Raw genomic sequence first — 18,264 nt, 5'->3', positions numbered from 1 at the left:
CAATTAACCGTCTGGTATTTTTGATCTTGTTGTGTACCTGAGACATTTCTCTCCATTGTATTTATGGTTCCATGACAATGTCTTAGTAAAGACGAAAGCGCTTGGATTTCTGACTATCATTTTTCCTGTGATTGTATATCCGACTTAGATATATATATATATATATATATATATAATATTATATATATATATATATATATATATATATGAGGCAGTTATGACGCTTCTGCCGTTAGCTATTGCTCTACCATGGACCTCAATATGCCTATATTCTCTCTCTCTCTCTCTCTCTCTCTCTCTCTCTCTCTCCAGCTCTCTCCCTTTTCTCTCTCTCTCTTTGCCAGATACTGATTCTTTCTGTCACCACCCCTTGATACTACCTCCCACGCGAGAGAGAGAGCTAAGAGAGCGGAGAGAGAGAGAGAGAGAGAGAGAGAGAGAGAGAGAGAGAGCCGTGCATACGACGAATAAATCGAAGGCGGGTGCCACTTCTCCGTTCGACCTCCTATTGGATTTCGAGTTCGTAAGGGTCACCCCCGGGTTCTGGAACGACAGAACTCTACGGGTTCCACACCCCAGATTTCAATTGCCTTAGGTGATGACAACGAGTGACAAGAACTTTCTGCGCTTTGATGGGATTTTGGAAAGTTTAATAAGTAGTTGGAAAGTCTCGTAAGGAGTTTGATGACCAGCTGTTTTGTTTTCAGAAGCGAAGCATTGCTTTCTTAAATGCTAAAATACTCTTAATGATTTGCTGTGAAATGTTATAAGTATTGAAAGTTGGCAAGTTTGGATTATTGACGAAATTAAGCGTCTGCCACACACATACACTTAAATAAATCCAAATCGATATGCTCATAAAAAAATGCGTGACATTAACGTAAATATATTTATATATATTCATAAAAATATGACATTATAAATAGCTGTTGATCAATGTAAATATTATTTGATATATTCATACAAAAATTAATTAGTAATAAGTATTGACATCCAGTGTTATATTACGCATCCGTAACCTGTTGTATGCGTCTGCATATACGCACGTACTTACGCCGTTGGTTGTATATCCTACGGTGCTGTTACGAAGGAGAGGAAGACCTAGGACCAGGTGGAGGAGATATTGCATTAGAGATGATATGAGGGAGAAGGGAGTATGGGAGGAAATGACACAGGACAGAGGTAGATGGAAGAGACTCATTCAAAACGGCGACCCCGAATAGGGAAGAAGAAGAAGAAGAAGAGGAGGAGGAAGAAGAAGAAGAAGAAGAAGAAGAAAACTGTTACAGTATTAAGGATTTTTCGTTCGTTACATAAATGAATTGTTCTTCACTGAACAAAGTCTTATTTTAACACAGTTTTCAGTAAAAACAGTATTTAAGCCTCCAAGGAGTTCATTCCCTTTACGGAGACGCTACGGCTGCGGAAACAAAATGTAAGGTTAGGAAAGTGGGGGCGGGGGGTGGGGGAGGTGGGGGCTAGCTCCTTTTTTTGTATGTTGGCCTAGAGGTCTCTGCAGAAGGTGGAATTACTTCAGGATGTCGTTGGGGGAAATTATAATATATTATCGTGGAGCGTTTTTCTGTCGCGTGTGGGAGTTGAACTGTAAGCTTTTTATGGTTGCGATGTTTTGTGTGTTTTATTTAATTATTTAATGTATATATATATATATATATATATATAGATATACTATATATATATATATATATGAAACGGCCTTGACAACCAGGAAACTGTGGAGAGCAAAGCAGAGGTTAGTGGCGCATTGTATATCTGGAGGTCAATACGCTGCTGATCTTATAAAAAAACTTTCATCATCATATAATCTCTTTTTTTTTCATTCTGTTTTCAACAGTTAGAGGATGAAGGAGGCAGTGACTGTAATCCTGTTAAACTCTACAGCCATCCTTTAAGTTAGCAGTGCAGGTAGGTATTCAGTGGACTTTTTATTTAAAGTCTAAAAGGCTCAAAATGAATATAATTTATCACGTTCCTCAGATCAAACATTGAATGACCTTTCCTTAAAAAAAAAAAGGGTAAAAAAAAGAATTTGACCTTTTGCCAAAAACTGAACTTTCATTTTCATTGTTTATCATCGTTGGAGTGAGTATCGCTTTTGCCTTTTATTATTATTATTATTATTATTATTATTATTATTATTCCGTGGAAGGATGTGTTGTACTTTAAAGCTGAGCTTTCGGACGAAATTCCACCTCCACCATAGTCTTTTTGCTCGCCTTCCTCCTCCTCCTCCTCCTCCTCCTCTCCCCCAAGTCTTCTCAACCCCAACCCTCTCCCTCACCCTCCAGTTTGAGGACGACCTCTAGCGATTGTCTTTCGCTCCTCCTCCTCCTCCTCTTCTTCTTCTTCTTCTTCTTCTTCCTCCTACTCGTGCGCAAGCGGAAACTGCTTCCCACCAGACCCGCCCCCTCCCCCCCCCCCCCCCACTCCCCCCCCCCCTCCCCCCCCCCCCCCATCTCTTTTTTTTTTTTTTTTTTTCTTTTTACGCGAGGTTGCGTGTTTGGAGATATTTTCTTCCCAGCCTTTTGTAACCAGTTTAGTCCTTGTATGTATATTTTATGTGTGTATATACACACGCATATACACGTATATACACATGTGTGATGTCTTGTAAAGTCTCACTATGTTATTGTTGATATTGATGATGGTTTTTCCTATTATTATTATTATTGTTTTTTTTTCACAGTCCTCCAATTCGACTGGGTGGTATTTATAGTGTGGGGTTTCGGGTTTCATCCTGCCTCCTTAGGAGTCCATCACTATTCTTACTATGTGCCCGTTTCTAAGATCACACCCTTCTGCATGAGTCCTGGAGCTACTTCAGCATCTAGTTTTTACAGATTCTTTTTCAGAGATCTTGGGATCGTGCCTAGTGTTCTTATGATAATGGGTACAATTTCCACTGGCATATCCCATATCCTTCTTATTTCTATTTTCAGGTCTTGATACATAAACATTTTTTCCCTCTCTTTCTCTTCAACTCTGGTGTCCCATGGTATTGCGACATCAATGAGTGATACTTTCTTCTTGACTTTGTCAATCAACGTCACGTCTGGTCTGTTTGCACGTATCACCCTATCTGTTCTGATACCATAGTCCCAGAGGATCTTTGCCTGATCGTTTTCTATCACTCCTTCAGGTTGGTGCTCGTACCACTTATTACTGCAAGGTAGCTGAGTTTTTTCTTGCACAGGCTCCAGTGGGAGGGCTTTTGCCACTGAATCATGCCTCTTTTTGTACTGGTTCTGTGCAAGTGCCGGACATTTCGTTTTGCTATGCTATTTGTTTATGGTCTCATTTTTCTTTTTCGTATTGCACTTCCTACATAAGGGAGAGATGTTATTTCCACCTATCGTTCTTTGGATATATCTGGTTCTTAGGGGCTGATCTTGTGCTGCTGTTATCATTCCTTCAGTTTCCTTCTTTAGCTCTCCCCTCTGTAGCCATTGCCATGTGTCATCGCAGGCCAGTTCTTTATTCTGTGTCATGTATTGTCCGTGCATTGGTTATTATTATTATTATTATTATTATTATTATTATTATTATTATTATTTTATTATTATTATTATTATTACTTACAAAACTCTTTAAAACTGAAAAAGAAGAATATATATTATGAAAAAAGTGAAAATTTGATTGGACAATAACGAACTTAGCAATCAATGTATGATTTATTGTGGATAGTTATACTGCATGAAATTCTTCGTAGATTCATCACATCCTTTAGAGCACCCTCACACATTTGTCCTTGAGGAATATTCATGATAAAGTGTGTATGTGCGTGAGAGAAGATATAAGAAGAAATATATAGTATTATGTAATCATTGTTATTATAATCTTTCAGGTTTAAGTGTGCGTGTGATTTATCACAGTTTGCTTCACCGCATTTTCTCTCTATAATAATATTATTATTAGTGGTAATAGCAACGTTTTTGACATGTTTTAACATACATACACACACACGTTGGTGTTAGTAATAATTTTACTGTTAATTTTCGTTAGATGTTAGTATTAACATTGATAGCAGTGAAAACAGCGCTTTTGATTTGTTGTAACATATGCACGCATATATACACACACAGTTGCGATGGTGTTAATACACACACACGATGTTGACGATTTTAGTCAATATTTTAAACAAATACTTCAAGGCCGAAGATGTGTATTTTTGTAAAATTTTGAAACTGGGTAATGTTACCTTTGATAACGTAAATAGTTTCTTCCATTCCGAGTTTTCCTTTATAAATAAAAAATTCATTTTGAAATAATGGCGAAACGGAGCTAAAGCTTTTAAAATGGTGAGAAAGAAAGATGTAAGAGAAAGCGGAGTAAGTAAAATGTTAACAATAAAAGGAGGGCAAAAAAGAAAGAAAGATAGGAAAGAAAGAGAAAAAAAAAAAATATATATATATATATATATATATAGTATATATATATATATATATATATATATTATATATATATGTGTGTGTGTGTATGTATGTATGTATGTATAAAAATCAGGAGATCGTCTTCTTTTCTTCCTACCAACCCAGAAGCCATAATCATCCACAGTCCCCTCTCTCTCTCTCTCTCTCTCTCTCTCTCTCTCTCTCTCTCTCTCTCTCTCTCTCTCTCAGCCATTGATTTTCGTTACTCCCATTTGAGTATCGCCTCTTCTTGAGCGTCATTACGCAGTACTCCAGCAACTCTTGTGAAAAAAAAGGGAAAAAAAACAAGAAAAAAAATCTAAAATAAAAATGAAAAAGAAAAAAAAAAAAATGTGTCATTACAGCTTTTCATTGGGCATCCCTTCCCTGTCCCAGCAACTTTTCCGGTTTCTCCTTATGTAAGACCCCCCTCCGCCCCCCCTCTCTCTCTCTCTCTCTCTCTCTCTCTCGTCTCCCTCTTTCTCTCTCTCTCTCGTTCAACGTCGATGATGGGATTTGTATGCATTCACATATCATTATATGTGGAGTGCTCTCTCTCTCTCTCTCTCTCTCTCTCTCTCTCTCTCTGGAAACCATTTCGAGACATTGTCTTGAAGCTTCTTTTGAGTCACTGAATCATCACTCATATTTCCTGAGTCACAACTTAGCACTTTCACTCTGGTATATCGAGTCAGAATCTTCTGAGTGATAAATTCACTCCCCGGACGCCTGAGTAGATTTAACCTTGAAGTGAGTCATTATTTTGAAGGTTTTTATGAGTCGCTGACTCAACTTTTGATTTCCCGAGTCACAGTCGCTTCCCTGATACTTGAGTTACCTCGAGGATTTTGAGTCACTGACTCACCATGGCGATCGTATATTTGCCATTGGACTGTCTGAGTCACTCGCGTATATTTTACCTGAAGTTTTGCGAGTCACAGACTCATTTAGCCGCTTATATTTCCCCCACGAGCTTTCTGAGTCACAGAATGACTCGGTATGACTTCCGCATACGTAGGCCTGAAGTCGTGTGAGTCAGTGACTACTAAATCCACTTTTCTCATTTCTTACTTAATCTCTCGAGTCATTCCTGCTACAGCATATTTACTACGTGTATTTAATTTATTCTTCTGTTTATAAACATTAATTAATTTATTTATTTATTCATTTACATTTTCTTCCTTTGCATTTCATCCTGATAGTCTGGCATATATCCTCACCCGTGGGCTGTGATTTATTCCCATTTATGTTTTCTTTTGTAGGGGTTGCCAAGCCTCACCTCAACTGTCAGTATACTGAGGTGATATTATATATTATATATATCTATATAATGTTTTGCCAATTCGTTTTCAGATGTTATTTTTAAAAAGGAGCAATACATATTTTACAAAAAAATTTGTATTTAGTCGTGATGTAACACCGCATCTTAACTGCTACACGTTTTATACGTAAGTTATTTCTCATTTGCACAGGTGTAAGTGATATAATGGTTTATTTCAGTCGATAGGAAGGGAAGATTTGATTCTTTCCATGACGAGGAAAGTAAGTTGTTTTCGTAGTAGATGCAGAAAAAAATGAATAAATAAAATAAAGTGTATAAGCATGTAATCAAAGTTATTTGTTTTCGTAGCAGACGGTAAAAATAAATAAATAAATAAATAAAATATGTATACACATGTAATCAAAAACATTTATTCTCTCCTGTAGCAAACAAAGTTATTTGTTTTCGTAGCAAATGCTACCAAAACAAAAACAAAGTATTAAATATGTCATCATAAGATTTCGTTCTTTCCTCTAGCAACTAGAATTTTTATAAAAAGTCACCATATTGTATACATGAAATTGCTTTTGTATCAGACTTGAACGAAAAAGGTATAGAACTGTCAGTATAGTTCAGCTGCACAAATACAGACAAGATTACCACCCGTCTCGTTCCCACGCCCCCTTAACAAAGTTTTAAGGGACGAGAGAAAAAAAACAAACACACACACACACACACACAAATGAGCGGAAGATAGGAAAAAAATGAAGAAGTAAAAATAGTGAACAATATCTGGGGAAAAAACCACAAATGCGTTTAGGCAAGCTCTTATTGCCAGCGAAAAAAAAAACCACCCTACGAATTTTTGCTTACCGTTGAATTACAAGTTTGGAAGAGCAGGCCGGAAAAAGCGTAGATAATCATTAAGATTTTTTTTTTGCTTTTTCTTTATTCGTTAAGGACTCCAGCTGCGCCCTGGGAGGGAAAGTGTAGGTCGCATCAGCAAGCAGGCGCCCATTGTTGCTTCATGAGAGAGAGAGAGGAGAGAGAGAGAGAGAGAGAGAGAGAGAGAGAGAGAGAGATCTTGCTTCACGAGTGCGTATTGATAATGTTGGCGCATTTTTATTTGTAAGCAACGTTTATATTTCGTCTTCTGTAATTGCATACAATACTTCATGATATAGCAGCTCAATCTCCACCCCCGCACTCTCTCTCTCTCTCTCTCTCTCTCTCTCTCTCTCTCTCTCTCTCGTCAGTTTACTGTACCTAATGTTTCTGTGAGATCGTCAAGACTGATTCTCTATTAAGTTCCTACAATATTTGGGCGCGTTGAAAATTACTCCGTAAATGCTACGACAAATACATTACTTTCTCGTGTTGGTAAAGCTTAAGTTATTCTTTCATCAAGGGTGACGTTTCTCTGGGAAGTTCAGTGATTATTAACCTCGTTTCAGAAATATTATATAAAATTTAATTTGGCAACTGATAGACACATTTCATCATTTGTGCTGACGATGCGTTTGTGCCTCTCTTCTCCACGACATTTACCAGTAGCTGGTATTTTGTCTTACTGTCACCGGCCAGACACTACATATATCCCTTCTTTGGCTTTTATTCAGAAAATGCGTCATAGATTCATGATACTTTCAATGGACATGTTCGGGAATAAACATTAGAGACGAATTGTTTTTCTCAGACCAGAACATTTTTCATAAACATTTGATATTCGAGTTTTACGGTTTGGTATTCCATTTCCGTGACTCTCTATGCGTTATGATATATATTTCCTCTAAGGCCCGGTGCTTTGACGTGTACATCCGCTGTGAATTACAAGACGATATCACAGGCATCTTCCACTTCCTGTCTGCGTGATTCAACGTCGATCAAGGACGTCCTTTTTGTTATTGGGGTGAGTGTGGTCTCTAGTTTTTCCCCATTGGCAAATCGTGTAAAGGAAATGAATGGGTCTTACTTTTCAAATCCGATTATAGTTTTGCTTGAGATGTACTAACGGGAGTTTATGTAGTCTATGTATGAGAGAGAGAGAGAGAGAGAGAGAGAGAGAGAGAGAGAGAGAGAGAGAGAGAGAGAGATGTTTCCCTAATCATCCGTCAAGCGGATGATTTAAAAGTAAATGTATATCCAGTACGTTAAGTCAATATTAGAAGACCCGTGTATGTGAGAGAGAGAGAGAGAGAGAGAGAGAGAGAGAGAGAGAGGAGAGAGAGAGAGGTTTTCCCTAATCTTCAGTCAAGAGGATAATTTAAAAGTAAATACGTATATATCCAGCACGTTAAGTCAATATTAGTAGAAGATTCACATCTTCCTACAAGCCGGGCCAAAGGTTTGTGTCGAGCCTGGGCCAAGAGTGCTGCTACAATATTCCTTAAAAAGATAAAGAAAACAAAATAAAATAAAAACAATAGGAGTCTTATGTTTCCAAAGACGGCTGGTCTTATTTGATATTCATTGCCGGGCTTGTCAGCGTATCCGGGTTAAAAGCTTCCTTTTTTTTTTTTTTTTTTTTTTAGGACGCTGAGGCACTGTTTATTATTCCAGTGCCAAATTTTGTGTTGTGATGCTCATATTCCCGTTTAATCTTTTGTCCCCTCCAGTCAGTTTGCTATGCAATTTCTTTTTTTTTTCGCGTATTCCTTGTTCCTACAATATTATATCTTTTTACTTTGCTAATTTTTTTTTCCGTTGCAGTATTTATTGTTATTTTCATCTGGTGTTTTTGAAATGACAGTTGTCACTGTTAAATTTCTATTGGTGTTTTGGCAATGCCAGTTTTACAATGGCGTTTTTCTTGGGGTTTTTATGATACTAGTGTTTACCTTTACCAGTTTTCTTAGTTGTGAAATGCACTTGTTAATGCTTTATTTTAGCATTTTCTAATGTCAGTCTTTATGTTTTGTTTGTTTTTATGGTGCGTATACAATACCATTGTTGATGTTTTCTTTGTTCATTGTGTTCTGGGGATGTGCTTGTGTTTGCCTTTGTTTTCATGACCCTTTTCTAATGCAAGTAATCATGTGTTTGCATTTTTTCTTTGTTTTTTATCATTGTCATTGCTTATGTAAGTCCTTTCCATGTTGCTTTTTCTAAGACAAGTGTTTTTATTTGCCTTTTTCAGTTTTTTTTTTTACCTTTTTCCATTGTGTTTTGGCAATTGTATTTGCATTGTATGTTTATAACATCACACTTTCTTTTTGCCTTTTTCTGTTGTGTTATGGCAATTGTGTTTATGGTTACCATTTTTCGTTGTTTTTATCATACCAGGTTTTTGTTTGCCTTTATTCATTGTCGTTTAGTTTTACTAGTGTTTCTGTTTGCACTTTTTTTGCCATCTCTTGACATTACGAGCGTTTATTTTACCTGTTGGTATTGTGTTTTGTATACCTTTTTGCCCTTTTTTACGTTGTGCTTTGACAATATAATTGTTTAGTTTGCCTTTTTTCATTGTTTTGGCAATACTAGTTTTATGCTTGCCGTTTTTGAGTGGTGTCTTGGCAATCCCAGCTTTCCTGCCCACCTCTTTCTATTGTTTGTTGTTGTTTCTGTTTTCATTCTTTGCAAAACTGACATATGTTGTGTTGTAGCAATACCAGCAATGACGTTCACCTTTGTACATTGTATTTTGTCAATCCCAGTGCTTCGTTTACCTTCTTCCACGGTGGCTTTTTTTTTTTTTTTTATACCATTGTTTATTTGCCTTTTTTTCCCCACTGCGTTTTTGGCAATTCCAGCATTTGTGTCGGTCTGCCTCCTTCCCATTGTGTTTGGGAGGTCCACGCGTTTATTTTTGCCTTCCTGAGCGATGCTTCTTTGTATTTTGCATCGAAGAGAAAGGTCGTGACATTTTGCAAGGTTAGACTCCGCTCAAGAAAGCGCGCACAGTCATCCATATGCATGAACGCCTTGCTGCTTCTTCTTCTTCTTCTTCTTCTTCTTACTTTGCCTTGAGGCGGGAAAGAGGAAAGTTGAGATAACAAAAAAAAAGAAAAGGAGAAGTATCAGCGACTAATGAACCACACACACACGCAGTCTCTCTCTGTCTCTACCTGGGAGGAGGAGGAGGGAGGAGGAGGAGGAGGAATTCCTCTTGGCGACCTTCCTACCTTCCTTTCCACCCAGCGCAACACTTGCAACCATCCTCAGAGGACCGGCCAGGCTCTCTTGAGCATCGACCGTATTCCGAGTTACTAATAGAGTACCACTTGAGTACGGTTGGGGGCGAGTTGGACTGAGAGTAGGAGGGGTAGGGGGGGATGGTAAGCGAGGCTTCTTGCCACGACCCTTGACCTGAGATTACTTCTCGTGTGTGTTGTGTCTTTGTATGTGTATGTGTTTTGGAGAGAGAGAGAGAGCAGAAGTACATCGTTAAAATGTATCCAGCTTCAATGATATATTGACGCTGTGTACAGAAATAGATCAAGTCAAATCGAGTATGAGAGAGAGAGAGAGAGAGAGAGAGAGAGAGAGAGAGAGAGAGAGAGAGAGAGAGTTATGTCATAAGGCTCAGTCTTGAATAATATACTGATATTGCATACACGAGCAGAGCATATTAAATTATAGAACTGAGAGAGAGAGAGAGAGAGAGAGAGAGAGAGAGAGAATGAAGGTTAGTGTATAACGCAATACTGAATGATTTCCTGATGCCGTATACACAAACAGACCGAATTAAATCATGCAGATTATTGAGAGATGGCTTTAATGGAAAGCTGAATGATTAACTAATGTACATAAATAGAATATAATAATAAATTCATCTTGGAGAGACGGAAGGAGGAATCCTGAGATGCTAAATTAAAACTCAGGATTTCAATCTATTTCATAGTTTATGTGAACGAGTGAATGAGAGTCTTTTTGTATCATTAAACCCACCCTATGCCCAAAGAAAGAGAGAGATAAGAGAGAGAAGAGGAGGAGATAAAGAAGGAGTAGAGCCATAAAAACTGGTCCATTCGTACCTTTGGGGTAGGGGTAGGGGGACCCTTGTATTGAATAATTGGGTCCAATCCAGAGAGAGAGAGAGAGAGAGAGAGAGAGAGAGAGAGAGAGACCTAAAAGACTAGCCCATTTGTACCATTCAAGTGGTGGGGTCTAGCTTGTATTGATACATTTGGATCCAATCCAAAGCTTGAGAGAGAGAGAGAGAGAGAGAGAGAGAGAGAGAGAGAGATATCCCTAAAAACTGGTCCATTTGTACCCTTGGGTTTTGGGGTAAGGGGTAGGGGGACCATTTTATTGATACATTTGGGTCCAATCCAAAACCTTTATAGTTCCAAACAAGAGGTGACCCGCGTTGACCCAGATTGACCCGGGTGACCTCATCGACTCCTTCAGTACGACCTTTGCAGGTGTACTAGGATTACTTTCGTGCGAGGAAAGGAATCTTATTATATTCATCCCAGTCGTTAATTTCATAGATGTAATCATTTACGTTATTCTCGTGTGTTTATTTCCCCATTTAGAAGTTAAAAGTTTATTCTTCAATATTTTTTTTATGGTATAGAATATGAATTAAGATTAGGTACTTATTGATGATATTGATTATTGAACACACGAGTGAGAAACAGCAGCAACTCGCTCATACAAAGCATCCTAAGGAGTGAAGCAAGAAGAAGATCTAAATTGTGGGAAAGATGGGAAAATGAGGCCTTTGTCCCCTAAAGGACTTAATCTCTGTATTGGCAAGATGTCATCTGCAGTTTTAGTCATCATTACATTTATTGCTGATATTTTTATTTTTCATTATTACTGTGTTTACTATCAAGTTAAAGTTTGTTTTTTTTTTACATTCAATTTTTGTATTTAGCCCTCTGGACCTGACTACTACTGTAACCACCTAAGGTCTCTAGTTGAAATTTAAGTTATATAATTTGTGCACTAACTGTTATTACTCTCAATGCATATTTTTTTTTCTCACCAATATTATTATTGTTATTACCAGTATTATGATTACTAGCTTTTATGCTACCTCAGCTATTTTGTGGATAAGTGCCGATTATTCATTTTCTTTTTCTTTTTTATCATGTCTCATGTATCTAGATTGTGTATGTTACTGTCTGTATTTTGTATATTCAATGTATATGGCCCTGAGCTGAAATAAAGCATATTATTATTATTATTATTATTATTATTATTATTATTATTATTATTATTATTATTATTATTATTATTATCTGTACGAGATCTGCTAAGTTGTAGAGATGATTCACAGATTAATCTTTTGCCCCGGCAGATATTTTTATTGTTATCATTATTAATTACAACAGTATCATTATTATTTAAAGAGCCCTAGCACTGAAAAAAATAAATACACGAGTATATGTGTGTATGTGTATGGTTATGCGTGTGTATGTGTATGTTAATAAAAGAAACAGTCCCCGCGAGAGAAAGAGGAAAGTCTATACGCACGTACACCAGGAGTGTAAACCGTCTCTCAAACATGACACTTCGTCCCCCAAAAGGCCAGAGACTCCGCAGAGACCGCAGTTAAACACCGAGCCATTTGTCCAATGCCCCTCGGGAATACACTCCGTCATTTTTCCTGCAGTGGCGACTGAATGAACGACCGCTGATTATCCGATTGTCTTGCGTCGAAGAGGGAGTGAATTTTCAACGTGCATTTTTCTCTGTTCTGATGTTGACTGACTCTCTCTCTCTCTCTCTCTCTCTCCTCTCTCTCTCTCTCTCTCTCTTATAAACTGACTGTTTTTGAAGAGTGGTATTCTCACAACTGATTTTAATTCTTACAACTGATTTTAATTAGTTTTCGTATTTCTTTTGTTTATCACGATGATGCGCACCAGTTTGTGTGTGTGTGTGTGTGTGTGTAAAGAAATATCTTTCCTCTTTTTGTTAAAAATCGTATGCGTAAAATCATACAATAATGATAAAAAATTTCCCTACCTAAGTGTGTATAGTATCTTAACAAATTTCATCACTAGTCCCTCTCTCCTAATTATTTAAAATCTTTCGCCAGATTCTTGCATTTTTTTTTTTCGCCAGATTCTTGCATTTTTCTTCACCGTCACTCCTAGATTTTTTCCCGTTTTTTTAATGGTCAATATCTATCAAGACATTTACCTCCTAGCATTACAAGTAAATATTTGCCCAGCTTCAGTATTTGATTTAAGACCTGTATTTTGTGGTTACTCCTGATTATAATAGTTATATTAAGGTTTAATTAAACTATTGCTGTGTTTGATCTTGTAACACTTCAATACCAAGATCAGAAATATTAATGTAATAGAACATTCCATGTTTTTGTCACTAAGCTTATTATTATTGGTACAAGTAGTAGAACTAGTAGCTCTGATAGTAGTTAAAGTAGTTGTAGCAGAAGTATTGGTCTTATTTCAAATTCACCATCTCTCGACTATCGGAGTGCTGACCCAAGATTGTCAACTTAACGAGAAGTAAAAACCCAAAGAATTTGGAAATTAAAAAAGGCAATAAATAAATAAATGAATAAATAAATAAATAAATAAATAAACAAACAAACAGTGCAGCTGAAACCGAAGGGAAGCTGCACAGAACCTGAAAGTACTGCTGCCAACAAAGAGGAATCTCTACTTACTGTAAAGTACAACTGCACCTGCCGTGGTCTCAGATAGTTAAACGTGGACTTACCTGAAAAAAGAAAACAAGGAATTTGATTTTCGTACAGTTGTAATGCATCTTATTATTGTTATTATTATTATTATGCTAATCACTGGTCCAGTCACACAGTCTTCTAGTAACTGAAAGCTATTGACTGTTTTAGCCGGCCAGACTTCTAGGAAATGAAGCTATTGACTATTTGATTAGACAGTCCTCTAGTACTTGAAGCTATTGACTGTTTTATTGGAACCGAGACAGAAATAGAGAGTGAGTGACCTTATGCCATGAGTTTGACGTTGTTGTCGATAAATATTTGGTGTAGAGGGACTCATTGATTGATTGATTTCTGCTGGCTGACGGAACTGCCCTCAAATCTAACGTGACTTTAGGCAAGAGTTGAAAGGAAGCCCCAAACTTTATGTGACTTGAGACAAAGAATTGAACGAAAAACCCTCAAATTTAATCTGACTCAGGGAGAAGTTCAGCACAAAACATCAAAGCTAAACGTGACTTTAGAGATAATTGAGCAGAATGCCCAAAGCTAAGGTGATTTCAGGTAAGAATTAAACAGAAACCCCAAACATAATGTGATTTCAGGCAAAAACTGACCAAAAAAAAAAACACCCAAATCTAAAGCGATTTCAGGCAAGAACTGAACAGGTCTACGAGGTTTAAGGTGACTTCAGGCAACGAATTGAGCAGAACCCCCAAAAATAATAATAATACGACTTCAGACAAGAACTGAAGCTGCCAGAGCGTCGAAATCGTCCAATCTTCCCTCGGGGACGGTAAGATAATAAAATCTCTCGCATCGATTCCGTTTGTTTCTGTGGGACAAGGGAGAATCAAATAGTTCGCCCACCCAAAACAGAAACCGAAAAACCTGCTGTTAGGTTATGGTAAGGTAGGTAGCCTTGGCATTTGTCGGCCCTGGTGCAGAGGGATGCTTCTTCTTCTGCTGCTGCTGCTACGGATTAATTCATGAGATTTTTTTTTATTTTTCATTTATTTATTTAAGGTCAGGTGGAGAGAGAGAGAGAGAGTGTGTGTGTGTAAACAAGGTTGTCTGTGGTTCTGCGAAGGAGGGATTGTGTAATAATAATTTATGGGTATACAAGATATATATATATATATATATATAATATATATATATATATATATAATATATATATATATATATATATATATATTATAAAAAAAATATAGACTATATATATATATAGAGAGAGAGAGAGAGAGAGGAGAGAGAGAGAGAGAGAGAAGGTGGAAATAAGGTTGTATGTATTTGTGTAAATTAGGATTGTGTATTAAGAAATTTATGTGTTTACGTAAGAGAGAGAGAGAGAGGCCGGCAGCGATCCTCATTGTATATTTACATAATGGCAATCCTTTTCTTCTCAGTAACAAACTGCGTGACCTCAGTTAGAGAGCACGTGCGCGCTCATTCCTGAGACGTTACACGTATCTGGAGATTTCAAACCGTAATATTATATACCGTCACTGAACTGAGCTGTGCTCTGCTAGTAGTAGTTCTATCCTGTACGGCGAGTAAAAGCGGAAGAGCCGGGAGCCCTTGACGTCACGGGCGCAGAGAGAGAGAGAGAGAGAGAGAGGAGAGAGAGAGAGAGGCAAGCGTCCTTGATCTTTTAGCGAATGCTTTGAGGACGTCCTTCCTTCCAGCTGTAATGTGCCAGTGTCGGCAGGCATCTGTCAGCCCTTCGGCACCCTCCTCCTCCTCCTCCTCCTCCTCCTCCTCCTCCTCCCACCTCCCTCCCTCCCCTCAGAACCAAGAAAGGGATATAGGAAGGGAGAAAATGCTCGCGTCGTACTAGACTACATCTGCAGGATAAGAGGAAAGGCGGAAGGTGGTGCAGGATCTAATCCCTTAAGGATTGACAGGTTCGTCTCTCGTCTCTTAGAGAGAGAGAGAGAGAGGGGGGGGTGTTGGGTGGGCATTTCCTTTTCTAGCGACTGGAAGAGAAAGAGAGAGAAAAAACGATAGTTCCTGATCTAGCAACTGGAAGAGAGAGAGAGAGAGAGAGAGAAGAGAGAGAGAGAGAGAGTTTTTTTCTAGTAGAGAGGGAGAGAGCGAGAGAGGAAGTTCCAGTTTTAGCAACTGGAAAAGAGAGAGAGAGAGAGAGAGAGAGAGATTTCTAGTAATTGGAAGAGAGAGAGAGCTCTTTCTATTAATTGGAAGAGAGAGAGAGAGAGAGAGAGAGAGAGAGAGAGAGAGAGAGAGAGAGAGAGGAGGGGGGGGGCATTCCTTTTCTAGCGACTGGAAGAGAAAGAGAGAGAGAAAAAACGATAGTTCCTGATCTAGCAACTGGAAGAGAGAGAGACAGAGAAGAGAAGAGAAGAGAGAGAGAGAGAGTGAGTTTTTTCTAGTAGAGAGAGAGCGAGAGAGAAGTTCCAGTTTTAGCAACTGAAAAGATAGAGAGTTTGAGAGCTGTAGTATTGGAAGAGAGACAGGAGAGAGCTCTTTCTATTAATTGGAAGAAGAAGAGAGAGAGAGAGAGAGAGAGAGAGAGAGAGAGAGAGAGAGAGAGAGAGGTTATTCGGGCGAGCAAGACGAGCGGGAAATAAATTCCACAGTCTGGCGGAATAGGGGATAGAAGCAGTCACACATCTTGGGGGCTGAGAGCGCCCCTTGAGTAAATATTGCAGCGCCAAGGTGATTGCAGCCGATCAATCGTTTCCTTCAAGGACAGACAGAAGCTTCCGTGACTTTATTGTTCTCGTCTGTGACCGTAGTCACCGTTGGAGACGGAATATACATTTATTGAAGTGTATATTTATTGAAATCTTTTTTTATTTAAAGTGCGTGCTTATTGAATGCATATTTATTGAGTGCGTATTTAATGAAAACTTATTTATTGAAAGCTTATTCGTTAACTTCACGTTAATTGAGTGCACGTTTATTGAACGCATATTTATTGAACGCATATTGAAACGCATAGGAATGCATATATTGAACGGCATATTTGTTATGAAGGCGACATATATTGAACGCATGATTGAATCCCATATATTGAATGCATATTTATTGAATGCCCATATATTGAACGCATATTTATTGAATCCCCATATGTGGAACGCATATTTATTGAATGCCCATATGTGGAACGCATATTTATTGAATGCCCATATATTGAATGCATATTTATTGAGTGACCATATATTGAACGCATATTTATTGAATACATATACTATATTGAATAGATATTAATGAATGCATATTATTAAATGCATATATATTAATTGCATATTTATTGAATGTATATTTATTGGGTACACATCTTGATTGCATATTTGTTCAGTGCATCTATATAAAGTGCATATTTATTGAATGCATACATATTGGGTGCCTATTTATTGAATGCATACATATTAGGTTCATATTTATTGAGTGCATATTTACTGAATACATGTTTATTCAATACAATCACTTATTGGGTTTAAATATCCCTTGGAAAGACAAGTAACATGCGCCCGTTGGTAAGAAAAAAACGTACAGTTAGCATTGTCTTAATCAGGATTCCAAGAAGCAATGTTCCCAGGGCAGAATTAGCACGTGTTTACTGTGTCACACAAACACAGTTGAATGAATGCCCCAGGGTACCTTAAATGCGCATCGGATTTGTTTACTGAGAATGAATGGGGTGGGGGTAGGGGGCCGTTTAAAGATGTGTGTGGGCAGATGTTCTCACGGGGCAAATATTGACGAATTGTGATTGCTTGAATTTTGTTTATTTTGGGTTTTATGATGAAAGCTGAATATTGACAGGAGAATTCTGATCTTGTTCATTTCCCGTTTTATTTCATTTTGTTATCTGAGGTCGAGAAATTTAACGAATGAGTTACCGGAAACACTTTTATATGGTTGTAATAAGTTATAATAACCCTAATTATTAGCAATCGTTTAAGGTTTTTAAATGATGTATCGAGAGCTTTCTAGACCTGCTTTCAGAAAGCCCTTTGATGTATTCCTGGCCTGACTCCATTTCAGTGATTTATTATAAGGTGATAGATAATATGTCTGCTTATATACGATGGTATTAATTTGCCTCCGTTAATAATAGCTTAAACCAATATCCATATAAATACCGTCTCTCTGTAGTCGAGGTTAAACGCATAAATAACATTAACTGACTGATCGAATGACATTCGTGCCCACGCTTCTATAGCTATTGACGAGGGCATTCCCAACGATAATAAACACGTCTTACGATGTTTACGTGCCCTCCAATACCCCGTAATCATACCAGGATCTGTTTACTTTGTTTTCTGTAACGAAGGTTTCGTTGACAGCTGTTTGTTTACTGTCTTCTATAAACGCCCCGAGTTCAGAGAGAGCTTTTGGTTGCGGAATGCTACATCGGTGTTTGGGACTGGCGGGCCAAATGTGACACCGTAATCAAACCAGATGTCACTGCAGGCATTATTGCACTTGTTAGTTAGCAGTGATTTTCTGCAGAATGTGACAGCTTGGTTCTTGTGGCAATTAAAGTGTTGTTAGCAGTTGTAGAATGCAACTGGGCATTGTTATAACAACCTCAGTAGTATCAGTTGCTGTACTCATGTTGGTGTTTTGGTTGTTAAAACTATGCAAGTGTGACAGAAACGGACGTATATTTTTTTTACTTATAAATAATAAGGATATGAGAACAAGACTGAAATGGTCTAGAGAGAATACATCTCCCAAATCAGCTGAGACACCCTCTTAAGTGTTCTAGCGCCTCAGTGGCGTGATCGGTAAGGTCTGGGCTTGCCACCTAGGTGGCCGCGAGTTCGATTCTCAGGCCTTCCACTGAGGGGTTAGAGATATGTATTTCTGGTGATAGAAGTTCATTCTCGACGTGGTTCGGAAGTCACGCAAAGCCGTTGGTCCCGTTGCCGAGTAACCACTTGTTCTATGCAACGTAAAAACACCATACAAACAAACAAATACGCAAACTCTAAATA

At 37.9% G+C, this 18,264-nt stretch overlaps 2 protein-coding genes across 3 annotated transcripts in view; one reads left to right on the top strand and one right to left on the bottom strand.

Annotated features, from left to right (window-relative positions):
• LOC135207954 (set1/Ash2 histone methyltransferase complex subunit ASH2-like) overlaps positions 1-18,264 on the top strand; it is a 343,757-nt gene that overhangs the window by 269,184 nt on the left and 56,309 nt on the right. Inside the window, exon 3 of one of the 2 annotated variants that reach the window (XM_064239973.1) lies at positions 1,856-1,926. The exons of the other annotated variant lie outside the window; for it this stretch is intronic. The gene's annotated coding sequence lies outside the window, so the exon portion shown is untranslated. The remainder of the gene's footprint in view (positions 1-1,855; positions 1,927-18,264) is intronic. 2 annotated transcript variants of the gene reach the window in all.
• Positions 1-18,264, bottom strand: part of LOC135207952 (calcium-activated potassium channel slowpoke-like) — a 488,829-nt gene that overhangs the window by 446,149 nt on the left and 24,416 nt on the right. The window lies entirely within an intron of this gene.

Source organism: Macrobrachium nipponense, chromosome 34, assembly GCF_015104395.2.
Source record: "Macrobrachium nipponense isolate FS-2020 chromosome 34, ASM1510439v2, whole genome shotgun sequence".
NCBI lineage: Eukaryota > Metazoa > Arthropoda > Malacostraca > Decapoda > Palaemonidae > Macrobrachium > Macrobrachium nipponense.
The sequence above is the reverse complement of the archived record's forward strand: the minus strand, read 5'-3'. Positions and strand labels throughout refer to the sequence as shown.